The sequence below is a fragment of the Thalia democratica genome, chromosome 7, assembly GCF_965202585.1.
Source record: "Thalia democratica chromosome 7, ktThaDemo2.hap1.1, whole genome shotgun sequence".
Lineage (NCBI taxonomy): Eukaryota > Metazoa > Chordata > Thaliacea > Salpida > Salpidae > Thalia > Thalia democratica.
The window spans coordinates 36,788,613-36,809,405 of record NC_139171.1 but is presented as its reverse complement, the minus strand read 5'-3'; positions in this window follow the sequence as shown (position 1 = coordinate 36,809,405).

The following is a 20,793-nucleotide window of genomic DNA, read 5'->3' as shown; positions in this document are numbered from 1 at the left end:
GAAGTTGTAGACTAATTTGTATAAATTTTAAGATTTAACTGAAAACTAAACGACTATTAAACGGTAAAAGATTAGTCAACAATAATACAACGTTTACGCCTGACTTACAATGTAGTTTATAGACCGTAATATAAAAATTTTTGTATCTTAATTTTGTAAAGGTTTACTTATGAAAAATTTACTTTTGTTAAAATTATTATAGAACGTAAGTTACAAGAAGATCCAACTTAAATACATTTATAGTTGTTTACTTTAAGAATCCTACTTAGAAGAGTTCAAACTATTGTCAAACGATTTAGTAAGTTGTATACAATTAAAGAATAACGTCTATTAAAGTAGATTGAAAAAAAATGAAATAATAATAATCAATCAAAATTATGTTAAGTAAATACTAATTAATCTTAAAATTATATTTTACATAACACAAAAAGATCCTTATGTTTTAAAACAAAAATAAAAAATACTTAATTATATTAACAACTTTTTTAAGATATATAACAGAATACATTTCATTTTCTTTAAATTTATTTTAGTACTTTCGTAGTACATCAGAAATAGTTTCTTTCTGAATTGGAATGAATACAAATTGAAATAAAATCATACTGAAGTTTAAAGTTTTAAGATATGAAATGACGTAATAATCATCTGTAAAAAAACTAAGTAAGTGCTAATGCTAAATAAATTTGGTATACTAATAAAACTCGTTAGAATTAAAACAATCTAAATAAACAAGCGATAAAAATTAAAACTATACCCAAAAATAAAATTTAACAAGAAACTATCTATTTAAAAATTACTAATACAAGGATTTATAAAGTCTAGTTTGGTAAACGAACTTTTTCTGGTTGCATAAACTGGGCCTTAAAGATTGAATACATAAGGCTTCCAGAATATGCAATTTAAAAGAGTTCTCCGCTCTCACTAAGACTGAAAAATTGTCTTTTTTATAATTTTTAACACACTCAGGATTGTCCAACAAATGTTGCCCAATCGCCGAGAAGTATTTTTCGTTAGTTTCTCAGAACGGCCATCAAACCACTTTTTTAAGACTTTCGGAACATGTTGATTGATTCTAACATGAAACCTTTGAGATGTTTTTCCCACGTAATCATTACCACAGTGACAACTGAATTTATAGATGATGTTACTTTTTTCATGGGTGGGAGAAACATCTTTGTAAATTCCACTAAAATAAATTTAAAGAAAATGAAATGTATTCTGTTATATATCTTAAATAAGTTATGCACCGGAAAAAAGCTGTTCAAATATTAACAACTTTGTAAGACTTGTTTGTTTGTTTTCGAATTAAATCCCGAACTAAAAAATTAAAATAAACATATTTTCACTGATTGGGTTAGAAATGATCGTGTTTGAAATGATTAGGGTAGAAATGGTTGAGTTATAAATGATCGGGTTAGAACTGATCGGGTTAGAAATGTTCGAGTTATAAATGATCGGGTTAGAAATGATCGGGTTAGAAGTGGTCGGGTTACCGTTAAAAAGTGGTGTTTATGTTAATAACTGCCAATTAAACAAAATTAACAACAAAGGTGTTTAAATTAATTTAAAAAACTAAATAAGCATGTTTTTTAAAACTTTATGAAAGAAAATATAATTTGTTCAAATATATGTTGTTGTTGTTTTAATGGCTAAAATCTTAAGTTTGATTGAAAGTAAAAACAATTATTAGATTTAAAAAGCTTGTTATACAATAAACAAGTTATGTCAAAACTTGGCGTAATTTAAAACGATTTCGAATTCTAAAAAGCTTCTATAATCATAATATTTACCTTTGAGCAGAAAAATAAAATGGTGAGCGTCATTTGAAAAACTGATTATTATAAGTGAAAATATAATGCACAACAACAAAATTTGTTGTTTGAAAAAATGAAGTTTGATTTTTACTAAACAAAGCTGTAAAGTGTAAAGGGACAAACACGCTTTTTGAAAACATAGCTGCAAAAATAAGGTCAATTTTTTTTGTAATTTAAATTAATTTTAATAAACTTTAGATCTTTTTATAACATAAACAATTCAAATAGCTGATTAGTGCTTTTTTTTTGAAACTTTACTTATACACAAGAGTACACTTATTTACTTGTTACTTTTACATTTTAATTGCTAATGTATATTGTAAAAAGATACTAGCCGAAAATTTTCAGATGTCATGCGCTAAATTTATTTATATAAAAACCATAAATAGCTCTATAAATTTTTTCAAGCTTGTCATCCTATAATTTTGTATGTAAAACGAATACATGAAATATAGAAAAATCCTTGGTTTTGACGTATGTTTTGTGTTATGTACCAAAACACAACTTTGAATTATTTATTCAAAAAATCTTAAACTAAGCTCTAAGACAGTTTTTTTTTGTTGAACACACCCACAAACATTATTCAATTTTTGGTAACAAACAAAAAATCCGTTAACTAATTTTCACTGTTTTGTTTAACAAATATTAAATTTTTGTTTTAACTTTATGGCTCTTTTAAAATGATACTTTTAATTTAAAGACTATATTTAGTACTAATGTCAACAACTACTACAATATTCTATAAACTAATAAAAAACTACAAGTAGTATTTAAGTCCACAGTCTAGGACTTTTTAAGTCTTATTTTTAAAATAACTAAAATATTATTAAAATTTAAGAAAATTTGGTATATAAATTGGTGATAGATTTTCCGTTAATAAATATAAATTTTAAGCGATTTTTATATTTTTAGTTTTTCACCAGTTTGTTACTTGGAACATTTTATTAACTTAAAGGTTAAAAGACTCGTTAACACAAATTAACTTATTAAAGTATTAACTTGTTTTTATAGAGTAGACTATTTGACTAAATTGAGTAATATAAGTAAATAAAAAAAATTATGGTTGTTAATTATAAAAGATAAGTTGTCATAACTTTTTCGTTTAACCTCAATAACTTGTGCTATTGAATCGAATTAAAAACAGGTTCATTTAAAACGACATTAAAATGCTTACTGTTTACTTGTTTAATTTTAAGTTAAAAAAAAAAATGTCTAACAAACTACTGAGAAATTTTACTAATTTAAGATTTTATTCATGCTAAAAATTTTAAAACCGTATAAAAACATTAAAAAAAGCTATGGCGTTATATGCAAAAGAATATTTTAAAATTGAAAAAAAAATACTTTTGTTACGAAAAAAAGAAAAAAGTTGAGCGTTAAAGCATATAGTAAGTTACAAATAAAACTCCACAAAATATTTAGATTAGACTACAACTAAAACAAAAAAACAAAATTTTTTCCTGAATATTTTATGAAAAGGCAATATTACCTAAGTACCATTTAAAAATATATATCACAAAACTAGAGTTGTAAATTTAATTTGTAAGCATGCTTTAAAAACTGCTTCTAAGAATTAAAAAACTTTTCAAAGTAAATTTTATCGCTCACTTTAAAAATCTAAAACTTAAACTCACACGTCTTGTCATTCAATATATGTGTGTTTCCAAGCTTTAACTTTGTGTAAACATTACAACTTAATAACAAATTGAATTCAGTGAGCTAACTGTGAGCGCAAACTCAAACTGAAGTTTCGTATTCTTTCAAATTAGGCCTTTTCTTCACATATTCTAAAAACTTCCACTCTCGCCTGATAGTTCTAACGCTAATAGACTGACACGGCTCTTCCAAACTACACTTTTTATCATCCTTAACTCTTTTTGATTCACCACTGTTCATGCATCCCGTCTCTCTACTTTTCAGAGGCAGCTCCAACTTGGCTTCGGCTTTCGGTTTCAGCGATTTGGCCAACGACAGCGGCATCTTGATGAAGATGTTCGGGTAGATGAAGATCTCATCCGTAGCGAGCTGCTGTTTATCTTCTTTTTTGACAATTTTCCTCGCGTCTACTTCTTTCCGAGGGTCCGTGGCAGTCTTCCGAGATCCGTGACAATCTTCTTCTTTCTGATGGTCCGTGGCAGTCTTCCGAAATCCGTGATAATCTTCTTCTTTCCGAGGGTCCGTGGCGGTCTTCCGAAATACGTGACGATCTTCTTCTTTCTGATGGTCCGTAGCGGTCTTCCGACAACCGTAACGATCTTCTTCTTTCTGGGGATCGTCGTCGTTGTGGATAAAAGTCTGCGTGCTATGCTTCTGCAGTTTCTTCTTACCGCGGTGGCCCTGTGAGTTGGTCAGGGAGCCGGGATGCGACCGGTTGCCGCCGCCAAGGGGAACCAACCACTTCAAAAAAGGGAACAGCCGGCGCCGGTAGTCGGCGTACGAGCACATTAAAGTGAGGGCGTTGATGCTGAGGTTGAAGGTGACGATTATGGGCGAAAGCGACTTTTGCACTTTGATGCGCACCGCCACCCAGATGATCACTCCGAAGTTGCCGAGCACGAACATGATGATGCACACGATCAGCTGGTAGAGTGTAGAGCGGATGGACCTGTAATGTTTGGTGATTGTAAGTATTACATTTTTTAATATTTCAAACTATATTTTGATTAACGATTTTTCTAAGAAAATTAAAGCAGAAAAGTAAAATTAATAAAGCATGTTGTTTTACTTTTTTCTTCCTTGTTAAATGCTTTTAAAAGACTATAATAATCACTTGTTAGAAATAGTAGTCGCGTTCAGGTGCATGCAGTGCCTCAAAACTGGCTTGATGATTTCCACCAGAATCACGGTCTGTATCAGAGTGATCAGCGTGTAGCACAGAATCATCACGCCAACGAACAGGAAGCCCTTGCCACCCTCTATCATCCCCTGCTCGCAGTTGGTCATGCGCGCGAAGCCCGTGTAAAAGTAGGTGAAGACCAAGTGCAAAATAGAAACGACCGTAATCGAAACGGTGAACTGGTGCGCCTTCCGCTCCGCCACCGCGCGGTTGTTCTGGTTGATGGTTTTGTAGCGGCAGACGAAGACCAGGCTGCAGAAGCAGCGGCTCACCGTCACCACCGTGCCGTAGACGATAGACGACAGGGTGCAGGTGGCTTGTGACGTCATAGTCGCGTCGCCGAAGTGGTACACGGCGAGGTTGTAGGTGGAGCACGTGAGCGAGCAGAGGGAGGTGAGGAAGCAGATGACGTTTTCTTTGAAGTGTCCGCAGCGGGAGCGCTTGCGAAGAGTGTAGACGAAACTGCAGATGCTGATGTAGGAGGAGATGACTATGGAGGCCAGTATCGTTTGAGGTTGTTCCCCCTCAAAGAAAACGTGCTTTCCAGTCGAGTTTTCCATTGTTTCGAAAAGTGTGACTGCTAAAGTACCTGCATTTGATTTAATTGGTTTTCTTAAGAAAGTTGTTTTAACTGTTAAAATTTAGTGAATTACTTATAAGTTAGTATAAAACTGCTTCTAAATACGACATCAACTAAGTTTATAAAACTATTTTAATCTAAGCTTGTTTTTTTATATCATTGGTCTGCATTCTTTTTTTGTCGCTGTACAATTTTTTTAGAAAAAAATGTATACGGGCTAAGATTAACAAAAATAGTTATAGCAACTAATAAAATATACTTTTTAAACTAAAAATGTATAAAGTATGCAACGATAAAGCACTAGTTTTTGCTAACAAATAAGTTTGATAAATCAGTTTTAAGCTTTTACTATGGATTTTTTTTTAAATTTAGTAGAAATGTATGTTTTTACTGATATGCTGTGCGAGCAGAACTCGGCCCACAGTTGAAGTTTTTTCGAATTCTGTTTTATTAGATGACTAACTGTTTCCAAAAAAACTTTAATAGTAAACGTAAATTGTCTTTTTTAGCTAGTTGTTAAAGTCTTAGAATCTGAACAAATTGAAAACATGAACTAAAAACTCTTGTTAAGACATATTTTGGTTTTAAAATTCTAAATTTTTAGTTTGAGTTATATTTATTGTCGCGTAAAACTAAAACTTTTAACAATAAAAAATACAAAGCTCGTAGTTTTGGTTTTTAACGTTTTTACATTTCTTAAAGAAATAAAACATTAAAAACAAATTTATTGATGTTTTGAAACTATTTTAACCAATCTTATTGGTTAAAAAAAATAGTATTTAAAAAACCCAAAATAAACAAAAATTAATAAAAATATATCAAACGGCTAGTAAAAGTAGCAGTAAATTTTAAACCATTAAAAAAAATCTTTTTAAGAACATGACATTAAAAAAATTAAATCTCTGCTTATTCTTAACCCTTTTAATTTTACTTTTCGAGTGTTTTTCATTTTTTCTTTCTTATTTTTTTCTGCTCTATTCGAAATAAATTTAAAACAAGTTATAAAATTAAACAAATTAGAAAACAAATAATTTTTTTGTATACACATACGTCCAGGCACAATCAATAATTTAATAGATATGCTGCTTTGTTTTTGGTGTCGGTGACATTCTCATCGAAATTTTAATCTCTCTGTTTATTCGTATATGCAGTGATTGACTAAAATAGCTTAATTTTACGGTTTTCTCTAAACAAAAATAAAGTATATATATTAAAATATGATAAATCAACAATGTCTTTTGTCGTTTTTATTCTAATTTTTTTTTTTAGTTTTCATTACAAAGCAATGTTATACACAGTTCTAAGATATAAATCAAACTTTTTACAACAGACAATACTTTGATTATTGAAGTATATTTATTGTTAACTATAGCGCTAAAACCGATAACAAAAATCTAAACTTTAGTCAATATTATTCTTGAAAATATAACATTAAAATATTAATAAAATAACTTTGTTTCAGAAAACTAATTGCGTCCTTTAGCTTAAAACAAATTTATAAAGGTCTATTATTAGTACTTTTGCTTCTGTTAATATATCGACCGCTTTTTTAACTACATACAAATAAACAAAGATAAATTACTCTATTTATATATTATATAAAGCTTTCAAAATAACCTTTATGTCCTTTTGTAACTATAAAACCTTATGCCGAGTTAATAACTTTTTTAATTAGTGTAAGACACAAGGAAGTATGCAACTAAACTAATTTAAAATAAAAACAAAATTTCGGCGTGTCTAAAGTAAGGTATGCTACTAAAATAATAGTTAAAAGTTTTGAATTTTGATTTGATGTAGTTTAAGAGTTTAAGTTAGGTTCTTAAAGGTTTAGGTGTTCGTTCTTTGATAAGTATCGATAGCCTAATTAAACAATTAAATCGTAGCATATATATATATGTATATATTTAGCATGTAGTTTTATACCATTTTTATCGATTTGAAAGAGTACTAGGGTTTTATCGAAAGTTTTCTTCTAAAATATGTTTAAAAGTTAAAATAAAATAGTGATTTATCTATGTGCTTCTTAAGTTTAAAACACTATTAACAAATTAAAACTTCCATACAAAGACTAATTATACATAAAATAAGTCTTTTTCAACAACACATATATATTTCAACAATTTTCTTCAGTGTGATTACAATTGTAACAAGGTAAAACAAATTTTAAACTTATATAGCCTTTTTAATTATATGAGAAATTATCAATCAATTAGCAAAAAAACCCCTAAACTATAACAAAAAAATTAAAAACAACAAGGAAAACGTAATTAACTGTAACAATTTAAAACAAAACAAAATTAGTCTAATTTAAACAAGGATAATGAGTAATCAAATTCTCTTTGTTTGCATAATTCTGGCTTGTTTAAGTGAATATAAATAGCTTCTATTTTAATTAAATCAAAAATGTTCGTGCAACTTCTTAAAACTTTGAACTTTGTCTCACTGTAATTATTACCACATTTAGGATTTTTTACTAAGTGCTCTGAAATTGATGATCTTTTTGTTGCGTTTAAGGTTGCATTACTCATTTTCTTCGGTTGATTTTTGATATGGTCTTTCACGCACTTAGGTACGTGCTCTTTTATTCTTGTTTCTAAATGCCTAGAAGTTTGTCCTATATAGCTGTTTGCGCAACAGCATTTATACGTGTATACCACGCAACTTTTGTGTTTGTAGGATATTAGATCTTTACCTTTAGGATTTAGGATAGCAGCAGAAGTAAAAATTACTCTTGGTTTAGACGCATGGTAAACTTTTTCTGTCATATTCTTGATATCTCTTTCAACTTGTTTTGATTTTTCACCCACATAGGGCAAAATTAATAGAACAGGACATTTCTCTGGTCCATAAGGTTTTGTGTACTTTAGTCTTTTCAATTCAGTTTTGAATACCTTATCAATCAACGGATTAGGATATCCGTTTTTTATTAGTAATTCTTTTATAACCTTAAGTTCATTCTGAAATACTTCTGGCGAACATATTTTATTTGCTCTATGAAATAGGGTTTTAATCAAACCAATTTTTCTTCTTTTACTGCAATATGATTGAAAGTTAAGGTATTGACCAGTAAATGGTTTTCTGAAAATAGACGTTATGAATTTATTATCCTTTCTTTTGATTAAAACATCTAAAAATGATATTTGATCATTTTCTTCATTTTCTTTTGTAAATTTAATAGCACTATGCAAAGAGTTTAACCTCTCAAACAATAAATTACTAACTTTTACACTATCACTGATAACAAAACAATCATCCACGTATCTCATGTACTTACAATTTGAATCGAATTCTGGTAGAACTTTGTATTCAAGATAGCCCATAAATATGTTTGCCAATGTAGGTCCTAATGGGGAACCCATGGCAATACCATCAATTTGACGGTATAATATATTATTAAAACTGAATTCAACTTCTTCTGTTGCGAGTCTCATTAGTCGAACAAAATTACTTCTTTTTAGAGTCGGATTTTCAAGGTTATATAACATTTCTGCACAAATATCTATCACTTCATTTAAAGGTACACTTGTAAAAAGACTTTTTACATCAAAAGAGCAAAGAAACGTGTCTTTAGCTCCCTGGAGTTTTAAGTCATCTACAAACTTGAAAGAGTCTTTTACAATATATCTAGAAAAATACTTCAACACTGGATCCAAAAGACTATTTAAGTATCTTGCCAATTCATGTTGTGGAGATCTTATCATAGAAAGTATAGGCCTCAGAGGTATATCCACTTTGTGTAGTTTTGGTAAACCATATAAACGAGGTCTTATGGAACCTACCGGTCTAATTAAATTATAATGTTCTTGAGAAAGTTCATTTTTATCCACCAAATCTTTTAATATTTGAATAATTTTCTTTTCCAACTTAACTATAGTTAAGTTATCTCCTACAGGACCTATTTTCAAAAACTTCTTCTCATCATTAATTATGTTCAGCATTTTAGAATTATAGTCATCTTTATTGAGAATTACGATTCCTGAACCTTTGTCAGGTTTGGTAATGACAATATGTTCATTACTTTTAATCTTAGTCAGGCTACTTATGATTTCTTTTGAATTAATTACAGAACTATGTTCTGGCTTAAGTTTGCAAAAGTTGTGTGCAACTGAGACTAAGTTTGCTTTCAAAGCAACTTCATCCTGTTTTGAACTTGGCTGGAGTTTTAAAAGTTGATTTAAATATTTCTCAAATCCTAAATAAGTAGCAACTTGATCAACCTTTGTAATCACACTGAAGAAAATTGTTGAAATATATATGTGTTGTTGAAAAAGACTTATTTTATGTATAAAAATTAAAATTAGCAGACATATGTTTAAAATTTTAAAAAGACTAATTATTTAATTTACTTTTCAAACAGTTTCTAAAACACAAGTAAAAGCTAAAACTACTTATTGTGCATCAAAAATTTTAGTTAAAATGAAAGTTTTTTAATGTCTATATGTTTTATTTTTTAATGAAAAAAATACCAAATTTGTATTTACTTTTTTTTTATATATCACTTATTAACATAAATACCACTTTTTGAAATATGACTACAGTTTTTATTCAATACCTATTCTTTTACTTTTTCTCTTTAACTTTAATCCAAAAGCTTTTAGAATACTTATTTGAACTTGTTGTGTGTTTTTGCTTAGAAAAGCTTGATCACTAATTTGGAAAATTTTTTTTTTTTAATTTATCAAATGATTTCTATTTAACTTTACTCGCCTTACCTCAAGTAACTTTTTTGAGCTTTGGAGTCGCGTTTGTAACTCTGTAGAGTGTAGAGCAACATAAACTGACATTCAGCAAGCCTTAGGTTTTGCATTGTCTCACGCTAAAATGTATTGTTTAATGGCTGCTAATGATATACATAACCTACCTAAAGTTAAGGATAACAATATATAAAAATTAAATTTAAACAAACAGCACTAGAATCGAAAAAACAATAAAAGAGCTAACAGTTTTAAATTGAGTTGTATAATTAAATATCAAGAAAGTTTTTTTTGTTTAAACTCGGTTGGAGAAATATTATTGAGCAATTTTTCTTTGTACTAGCTTAGCTTTTTTTTTGCTTAGCAACAGGTCTTTTTTCTACTTTTTTATATTTACAACATATTCGTTAGTATCATCTAGGAATGTTCACCTTCATAATTGTAACCAAGCTTTTTTTTTTTGAAACTTGTTTGAATGAATAACTTCTTTGTTTCGGTTATGTCCAATGTTTTAGGATGTATTAATTTGTCGACAGAAATTGAGTTTTTAAGAAGAGACATATTAAACATTAAATTTTACTTAACTTGTAATTTATGTACGCCTTTATTATAGCTTCATATTAGTGCTTAAAAACATTGAACTAAGAACTAAAAGTTTGTCTTTGATGATGGTTTAGCAAACTCCGTTTATCCAAATTATTTGGTCTATTAAAAGAAGTGCCTTTTTGATTTTCCTCTATTTGTAGTGAGATCTTTTAAGGAACTTTTAACGAGTTTTTAAGATAAAACATTTTGTGTTACGGCAATGCAAAGCTTACCACGGCAAACTGCAATAATTTTTTAAAATTGCAAAAAGAATATTTTTTGTTCTAGATTAATTGTTCACATAAGTTCTGTTTACGGTTGGAACGAGAATTATCACCAGTAAAAATAAGCTTAAACTAAAATGCTGTTTAATGCTAGCATAAATCAAACATTTTTATTCTAACTTTCTTTTCAAAAGGATGGCAATAAAAATATATTTTCTAATATCCTTTGATTAAATTATTTAAAGTAAAGTGTAGATAACTACTTATGCATTTACTATTTCTTGAAAACTTCTTAGATGTGATTGAACTTAGAATAATAATAATTTGAATATTATAATTAAATAATAGTTTTTATCTTTTCCTTAAAATGTTTATTATTTTCAATACTTTTAAAACTTAGTTTCAAAGTAGCTAATAACGGTTTGAAAATAGTGAACTAAAAATTAGTTGAAAAAGTAGAACAAACATTTTATGTAACTTTAATGTTTATTCCATAGCTTAAAAATATACTTAACATCTTTTTAATTCCCCTCTTTACTTTTACACAAAGTATATAAAACACATCTTTTGACATTGCTTTGTATAAAAAAATCTAAACTAAATAAAATGTGTTAAAAAGCTAAAGAAGTGGAATGTATATTAAATTAGAAAAATGTAATAAAAAGTTCTATAGACAATTATTTCAGGATATCACTAATAAAAACTGTTTAATTCAACAGCTATTGTAAAACTTTTAATTTTAGTTTTTGAACTTTTTTTTATTCAAAACTGCCGTTCTACTACCTAATATTTTGACCTACTTTTGTACAAATAGTTTAAAACCAAGCTAAGTGTAAAGATTTTCAAAACTTTTCTCACTGGTAATATTAAAAGTTTACTTTTATGCATATATGAAAAATAGTCTAATTAATTTTCACTGTAATTTAGTGTAAAGTAAATAATATATTAATAAGTAAAAATAATAACTGTTAAAAAATAACCAACTTTGTGTTTAACTCAACTTAACTTGACTCAACCGAAAAGCCTGCCGTCGTCAATCTACAAATTCAATCTCCAAGTCAAAAATAAAAACTTAATTTTATAGTTTTTTTCAACAAGGTTCACATTAAAAAAAAAGCCTTTTGCTTTCAACTTGTCTTTACAAACTGTAATTGTTAGGTCAAACTTTGTTTTTAATGTGGAAAAGCTTTTCAAACTAATATACTAAAACTGTTTAAATGTAAATTTTCCGTAAAAAAGTTCGTACTTTAGTCTTATTATTGCAAGACTTAATGTTTTTATCTAAATTGTATTAGTGTCTTGGTTTATGGACTGTTTTGTAAACACTATATCATGCTTGAAGTTTAACTTACGAATTTGTTTTATTTGATTGATCTATTAATAGCAAGTACCTTTCTTCAAGCTCCTTATTTACTACCATTAGTTTTTCTAGTTGATAAGATATTTGCAATCTGTTTTCCTTGATTTTTGTTTTGAAGTCTTTAAATATTTCCTTCACCTTTCTGTTATAAAACTGTTTTAGTAATGAATTTAGTAGTTCTGTCTGAATTAGTTTCGTAACTAGCTTTCTCTTAAGTATATCGCATGAAAACACGTAGAAAATGATTACAATTAGCCAACGCATTAAGTTTAAATAGTCTGTATTACAGACTACAGAATTCAAGTATAATTTTACTTAAATACGGATAAAATGAATATCCCTTCTATGTTTGTTTTCGTTAATAGAACATTTTAAACTTTGAAGTTGGTCAAGGTATGTTATTCATATTTTCTATGCATTGTTTTTAAGTTCTATAACATTAATTTAAAGTTTGAAGGCTAACTAAAATTGAAATAAGAATTTTTTATTACATTAGTAAAGTTAAGTAGTAATTTAAGTCAAAAATCAATTTTTCCGTTCAAAATATATATATATGCTCTCTTTAACACTTTTATCTAGTTATTTTGAAAATAGTTGTTATCGTATTAGCTAAGTATTATGAAATTCCAAAAATTCAATTTTAGGAAACCACATCTATAATAGTAACATACTAATTTTCCTCAATTTTTTAATAAATTTTAAAAATAAATTCTTTATTAATATTGAAGAATATTGCGAAAGAAGACTAACATGCCAAGATGAATGTCTCTCTTCAGGTTTGTAGTTTCTTCTTCTCTTTCTTTAACTTCCCTCTTCAAATCAGCAATCTCTTTCTCTCCAGCTCATTGCTGCCGCAAGCGGATTTCCTTCATTTCAATTTCTTCCACCATCACTTTGACGTGCTCTTTGACCAGGAGTTCGTGATCTCCCTCCACTTTATCAATTCTCCCGTCCTTTTCTTCAACCAACTTTTCCAACGCTCTGATCTTTTCCTTGTCTTCACGCTTCTACCGCCGAAGGAGATCATTTCTTCTGGTCAGCCGAGCACTCTGGTCTAAATAGATTTTTGCTTATAAACAATTAACTTCTTTAAATAAAATGCGATATCACTCTCACACATTATTACAAACGATGCAATGTTTCAATCTTATATCAAATTATAGGAGATCATCAGTTGTTAAAATATATCTTATTGAAATAGAACGATGATGTTCTCTTAAAATTTGACATAAGAGTAAAACATTGTATGTTTTATAATAATATGTGAGAATAACATCTAATTCGTCTCCTTAAAAATACTTAAGTTGGGAACTTTCTATTGGTTTATTTAAAGCAATTGCATATCATAAATAAAATTTAATTTTGTAAAATGTTAATACTATTTTGTAAAATTAAAAACAAAACATAGTCGACGATTTAGCTTAATGAAGTTTTTCGTTTAACTTGCAATAACATTTTTTTTTTCAAAGCTTTCTTGGAGTACAAAAGTTTGTGCACAAACTAACGTAGTAATTAATAAGAAAATGTTATTCGCTAATAAATTCAGAAGCTAAAAAAAATAAAAAATAAACGAACATCCAACACAAATCAAGTAACATTAAAATCTACACATATACCTTGTTGTTTCTACTTAAAACATAATGTATGCTGTATGTAATCAACTAGTATTAAATCAAAAAATGGTTTTTAAACATCTGCTATTTGATAACAAAACATAAAATATTCTAGTACACTTTTAAATATAATAACATTTTATTTCCATAAGTTTTGTTATAAAACAGTGTATCACTCTATTAGACATATTTTCTGAAAATTAAAACAAACATTAGTTTAGACACTAATACTTAATTTAAATTTGCAAACCATGTTTTAAACTAATAAAAACCTAATAAATAAAAACTTGTAAAGTTTTTTTAAAATAGTTTTAAGCTTTTCACGAGACTTTTATTAATTTTAAATGTAGCTTGTAAATTTATAAATTTTAATTTAATATTTATAAAATATTAATATATAATAAGATAAAGACATCATTTTATTTTAGCATTCATTATTTATTACTTTTTAATTGTTTATGTTTTACTAGTGTAAATATAAAACTTTATCTACTAAATATGAAAAATTTAGAGGTTAACACAATCTATGTAATATGTAATTAATAAATGTCATACGCTTCAAAGTCAATATTTTTGTTGATAATAAATCGTGTTTCTGTTTTTGTTTATAAAGTATTTTTAGCGTCTTATTTGTTAAAGTTACAATATTGCTAAAGAAGAAAAATAATGATAACGGTAAAGGGCTAAAAGGGGTAAATCACTTTTTTCACAACTAGATTTTTTTGTAGAGCTTTAACTAAGCTATAAACTATTTTTACAAACTTTTAAAACTCAAAACATAGACAATCAAAACATGACAATAAATAATATTTTAATGTTAGCAAAAGGCTTATTATTTATTTCTTTTTAAAATGTTCATAGTTAGAAAACATTTTCTCCTTTCAGATAAACGAGTACATTGGATGCTTGTGCTAAAAATAACTAGAAATGTTAGTTTTTGTGTTTTGAAGCTACTAAAATTTAAAAAACTACTGGAAGTTGATAGCAACAAATATTTTTATGTCAAAGTTTGTTATACTAATGACTACATATGAAAGTTTAAAAATTATTAAAAGACAGTCATTTTTTTTTCAAAACAACTTGTATCATTTCTATTGTGTGTTCTTTTTTGTTAAGATAAACGTTTTTCATAAAACAGTTTGTTCCTTAAAATAGTATCAGTGATCACAAAAAATTAAAAAAATTATAGTACATATATAAAAATTTAAGTTAGATAGTCGCATTCAAAACTTGCATACTTTTTCAACTGGAACGGTCTCAATGTAATTCATCCCCAACATGTTTGCGGTGAAACATAGTAACAATGAAAGCTTAGTGAACGGCTATTGAATTTTATTTTGCCAGTGTTAAGATAAATGAAATCTACTTAAACCACAAGTTTTATTTTGTTCTGCAGTGAACACAGTAAAGCACCGTTAAATCATTTACAGTTTTGTTTTCTTTAAAGGTGTGTTTGAAGAAAAGCAGTACTCTATATCAATGTATTTTTCATAATTTCTTATAAACATAGTTTTAAAAAGTTGTTAGAAAAATTATTACATGGTTTTTGTTATCAAAACTTAGATCTTACAGTTATTTCTTTACTTTTATTTAATTTTCAGTACTCTTCAGCTATTTTTAAATCTTTAAGTTAAAGGAACTTATAATAAGAAAAGCACATTTAAGAATAAGTTATAAGTTTAGTTTGGAATACAAAACTTAATACATTTAAACAAAGGTATGTATGAAATTTAAATAGCTCTAGTTTTGCTATAAGCAAAGTTTATATGAAACCATATATTCACTAACAAACTTAAAACCTTAAATACGTGGTTTCTTGTTTTATTAGGTGCAAGTATTTTCTAATTAAAAAAATCAGATACAAACTATTAATTTTTTTATTTTTTATCATTTAACAACATGGTGTAATTTAGTTTTGCTTTAAAATAATGAAAATTGTTTCACTACAACTTTAAAGCTTTTAGACTAACTATTTAAGCTATGTTAACTATACAATATGCTTTTGCATTTGTTAAGTAGTATCATAATTTAATCAAAACAGAAGAAAAAGTTTAGTTCTTTACATCTGATTAATAAAATAAAAGCAAAATCTTTTGTTCATTTTTTCCACATTCAGTTTGGTATAAAAACTTAAATAAAACGACAGGCTTTATCTAAAAATCAAACTTTCGTCATACTATTATAAGGGTTATACACTCTAATGAGTTTAGTTTGCAAAGTTAGCAAATTTCTACTTTTATCATAGTGATTTTTAGCAGTAATTAATAATAAACTGATACTTTTTGAGGCTTATTTGTATATAAAACCGTAATTTAAATTCTATATGATGTATATAATAAAAAATAAATAAACTATAATAGACCGACAAGAAACTTTCAACAACTCTCAAATCTACACTATCTCTTTATATACTATTGTATGATAAGGAAACTTGTATCTCAGGGGTTTAACTTTTGCTGCAAGGACATTTTACTACAAGCATTTCTTTAATCTATTATAACGTTCATTGTTTTTAGATACCCAATTGTTTTTAATAACTTTAAATTGTTAGTTTTTGTTATTTTTAATATAGTTTATATTATTATTAAAACATTTGAACAGTTTTAGTTTTAGAAAAAGTCTAGTAAATTTTAATTATTAATCGTTTCTAGTTGATATAGTAAAGTGACACTTATCTATCGTAAACATATACTTTTACTGACATTTAAGACGTTACTTTAATTTGAACCTTTTATTAATTTAATTAGTTTTGGTAAATAAGAGAGAAATACTTTATTTTTCTATTGTAAAATTTATTTTACAAAGTATAATTAACTTTAAAATATATTCGTTATATATTAATCTATAAATGTTATTAAGTTGAAAAATAACTAAAAGTTTTAACCTACCAAATGCATTTTGATAAAAAAAAATATGCATGAATGAAAACAAGCATTTTGAAAAAAATGTAAGCTATAGATATAGATATTAATTAACATAAAGTACACATTACTTAAGCATCATTAGATTTGTTTTTATTTTGGAGTCCTTAAAACTTTCAGTGTTATAGATTCTCATTAATTCTTTCAACTCAAAATATTTTGCAGAGAATAGTATGTTTGTTGTTTTGTATATAACAATAAATTAAACGAGTCTGTTTAAAACACAAAAGTTTTCAAACTGTGATGAAGTCATTTTTATCCACAATTTTTTTTACTAACCACTCAACTTAAAGACATGCAAAAAACTAATCAGGCTTACGTCCAAGAGAGCACAGACGAACAACACAATAACAAGGCAACACCAGTTGTACCTAGTCAACGTCATGTGAAATTCAATATAAATTCTCTTCACAGTGTAACATCAACAAGGAAATCCGATGACGCAAGTTCAGCAAATTCACCAGAGACAGTTGTTGGTGATTTGATTGTTTTGGAAACGTACCGAATTTCTAATGCTCAGAAAAATAACGTTTTCAACATTAAGAACCCAAAGAAATGTGCAATTTCAGCCGTTGTTGTATTATCGCTTTTTATCGTGTTTGTTATCATACCAATTATCATTTCACTAAGCTTATAGAAAGTTTTGTTAGAAATGATATTCAAATATCTTTGTAGGTAATTTAGCAAAAGCAATTAAACTTTTAAAATAATTAACTAGTATACTTTAAGTATTAGTTATTTAAAAAAGCAATAGTTTACTTTTTTTTATAAAAAAACTTTTATTTTTATTATCATATTAAGTAGCTGTCTTATCAATTGTAGTTAAATTTTTTTGTTGCTTAGAAGTTTCTTAGCTAATTTTGTTTTTAGTACATTAAAATTAATCTTAAAATCAACGGATATAATTTTCTTTTGTAAATGTATAAAGAACTTTATGGCGTTTCTAGTTTATAAACAATTGCAATTAAAGAATAATTAAATAAACTTTTTTTCATTAAAACTTCTTAAACATTTGTAGAATTAAAGACAATTTTTTAATTGTGTGTTTTTCAAGTATACCTAATTTAACTTTTTTATTAATGTTTGTTTATAAAAACAGACTTTTACTAGTTTTAGTTATTATTGGTTATATTTTTTTGTAGTTGTTCAATGCGACTTTATAGACACCCTTGTATTAATTATAGTATCTTAATCGTTTTATTAGCATGAATTGGAAATATTGATAGCATAATGAATTATATACTTTATAAACGATTTTTATGCTTGAGAAAAACTTAAAATGTTTGGTAAAAATTATCATTGCTAAGCAGATACAACTTGTTACTACGAGTAATATTACATTTTTAAGGGTTACTAGAATAAATTATTATTACTTTTACAAAGCAGGCAATTCAAAACTGTTTTATATGCAAAAAATATAAAACAACATCATTTAACGTTATAGTTAATAAAAACATTTTTCTTAACGACTTGAATTAAGAATGGGTTTTACTGTTACAAAAATGCTAAAGTCATGAAAAACTAAGCCTGATTTATTGGTAATTAAAAAAAAAATCAAGTAGTAATGGTGTTTAAATTACAAATTTTACTGTAATATTATAAAAACAAAAGTTTTTTAAAGTTTGATACAGAAATGTTTGTACTTAAATTGAACCAAAGAAATAAATTTAGCTGATATCTACTAAAATAATACAAACCAATACAAGTTATTAACAACCCCCACTAAGAGACTAAAATTTTAAACTGCGATTTTTAACATTATACCAAGTCATTACATATTAGCAAGAAGCCTATTTTCATCTAAAAGTTTTCTAATTTTCTATAAAATTAATACAGTCAGCTTAACATTTAAATACATTAATATAATCTTATCGACCACTTGCCATTTAAAATTTCCTCTGGCGGACTGTAGTTTTAATATGATTTTTTGAATGTTACTATACTTTGTACAGTACAGTTTTAAATGTTGGTATGACTCGAACGTTAAGTAAATACTAGGAATTCTTTACATAATCTTGAAATATATTAAAAGTATCACAACTGCACTAAAATTGTTAAGGCCAGCAAAGAAACTAATATTTCTGAAACATTACATCATTAATCTGATTTTTAGAGACTCTCACGGAAAAATTAACTTTTAACATGGGAAAGCAAGTTTTTGCTCTGCATTTCCTGCTAAGACTGATTAATTTTTGATTTTAGCATAAATTGAATTTCTCAACAAGCTTTTGCAAACATTTTTTGATGTTAAAATGAATATATGCGAATATTTTGATTAAGCAAGTAGAAATTAAGTAATGAGCCGAATTTGTGTCGCCTGATAGCGTAGGGGTCCTAATAACGGCATAAAAAACACTTTTATGTTGAACGTTATAATATCGGAACCCAGTGTTCGATACATACTAACAAAAAAATTGAATCTAGAAATTTGTTTACTAGAAACATAACTTTTCTATCCATTTGCCTTATTATAATTTTACAAAACTTATAATTTGATGATAAAATAGTGTGTCTTTTTTCGCATATAGTTCAAATAAAATAACTTTAAGCTGGATTCCTTTACGTTTATTATATAAAGTTTTCAATATAGCTACGTTTTTAATACCTTATAAATATATTTGCAAACTTAATAACAACATTAATTGATAAAAAAATCTTTTTGTGGAACAAAGACTCTCTAAAAATAAAATATGTTCGGTCACTGAAGACTTAAATTATTAACAAACTATCTAAGTTGAAAGAATACAGTTAACTTGAAGGTTTTTTTTGTAAATGTATTTTAAAGCCTTAACATTCTATTTGTTAAAATTATCATGTTGTTCACCACAATTAAATTTTCTCATAGGAATGATCTACCAGATACAGCCGGATATTTTTACAGATAGTTTCACGAGTTTAAATGAAATATAGGATGTTTTTATTTCACAATTTTGCTTCTTTTGTCAAATTTAAAAATGTTAATGTTAAAGACAAAAGTTTTCTCGAAGCGGTTTCAATGCTAATTGACTTTTGGTTAATGATCTGTGAAAATTTGCCAACTAAATATAAAAATATGTCATATTAAATACCAAAACTACTTTTTAAAAATTTAATAGATTTTTTCTTTGGCAAAACGCATTATTGCCACAGTAAAACTATTATTTATCGCATACTTTTTTGTGTAGTTTTTCAGCAAAATACTGTTTTCGAGATGTTACATTATTTAGTTTCTGAGTAAAAACTTTAACAACCTTTTTGTTTGCAATAAAACATTAATGATCTTGTTTTCAAAAAATTGTTGTCCAATTATAATTTAAAAGTATTTTCATTGTTTTTTTTTGGAAATCAAACTAAACGACCTTTGGAATATTAACATTTTTACTGATATCACAATTAATATTTTTTTATTGCCAGTCACAAAATATTTCGGTGTGTGAAGTCTTAAAACAGATGTTTTGAGCAAAAAAAAAACATGTTTGAAGAAACCATGTGAAACCACTTTAAAAATTATATCTTTTTTTTCTGGCAAAATTCTTTATTGCCACAGTAAAACTATTATTTTTCTCATGTTTTTTTTTTTGTAATTTTTTAGCAAAATACTGTTTTTAATATTTTTTATTATTTTGTTTTTGAGTAAAAACTTTAACACTTTTTTTGTTTGCTAAAAACATTAATGATCTTGTAATCAAACATTTGTTGTCCGATTCAAACTTATAATATTTTCATTGTTTCTTTTTTTGTAAATTAAACCCAAACAACCTTCGGAATATTTACATTTAATGTTTTTACTGATATCAAAACTAATTTCTTTTATTGCCAGTCTCTCAATATAGCAATATTTCGGCGTGTGAAATGTTTTAGCTGATTATTTGAGAAAAAAAAACATGTTGGAAGAAAATTATTCTTTTATATGATAATTGATAAAATATGGAAAAAACTTTACAAACCATCTTTGAACGCTGGTAGCGAATGAAAAATTTCCTCACACGCAAGAGGTCGACACCTGTTCGCGTGCACTACCTAACGGAAACAAAACACCACAGACATCAGCAGATTTTTACGTCGCAACAAAGTTTGGAGTGTGTTTATTAGTTACTATAGCGGCCGGTACAAGCGTTTGTTAAGATGGGAAGAAGAGAGGAAATCTACGGTAAGACATGGCTATCGCATAAAAGCGTGCAGACGGG